Source organism: Triticum urartu, chromosome 1 (assembly GCF_003073215.2).
Source record: "Triticum urartu cultivar G1812 chromosome 1, Tu2.1, whole genome shotgun sequence".
Classification (NCBI taxonomy): Eukaryota; Viridiplantae; Streptophyta; class Magnoliopsida; order Poales; family Poaceae; genus Triticum; species Triticum urartu.
In genome coordinates, this window is record NC_053022.1 from 177,255,689 (window position 1) to 177,256,672 (window position 984).

Here is a 984-nt window from a genome sequence, read left to right on the forward strand (position 1 = left end):
GGCAGACCCGTAGACTAAACTTCTCTCACAAGCAAAACATGATCACACCTTAGTACTCTTTGGGTGTTAATCACATAGCGATGTGAACTAGATTATTGACTCTAGTAAACCCTTTGGGTGTTGGTCACATGACAATGTGAACTATGGGTGTTAATCACATGGCGATGTGAACTATGGGTGTTAATCACATGATGATGTGAACTATTGGTGTGAAATCACATGGCGATGTGAACTAGATTATTGACACTAGTGCAAGTGGGAGACTGAAGGAAATATACCCTAGAGGCAATAATTAAGTTATTATTTATTTCCTTATTTAATGATAAATGTTTATTATTCATGCTAGTATTTTATTAACCGGAAACATAATACATGTGTGAATACATAGACAAACAGAGTGTCACTAGTATGCCTCTACTTGACTAGCTCGTTAATCGAAGATGGTTGAGTTTCCTAGCCATGGACATGAGTTGTCATTTGATTAACAAGATCACATCATTAGGAGAATGATGTGATTGACTTGACCCATTCCGTTAGCTTAGCACTTGATCATTTAGTATGTTGCTACTGCTTTCTTCATGACTTATACATGTTCCTATGACTATGAGATTATGCAACTCCCGTTTACCGGAGGAACACTTTGTGTGCTACCAAATGTCACAACGTAACTGGGTGATTATAAAGGTGATCTACAGGTGTCTCGAAAGGTACTTGTTGGGTTGGCGTATTTCGAGATTAGGATCTGTCACTCCGATTGTCGGAGAGGTATCTCTAGGCCCACTCGGTAATACACATCACCTAAGCCTCGCAAGCATTGCAACTAATGAGTTAGTTGCGGGATGATGTATTATGGAACGAGTAAAGAGACTTGCCGGTAACGAGATTGAACTAGGTATTGAGATACCGACAATCGAATCTCGGGCAAGTAACATACCGATGACAAAGGGAACAACGTGTGTTGTTATGCGGTTTGACCGATAAAGA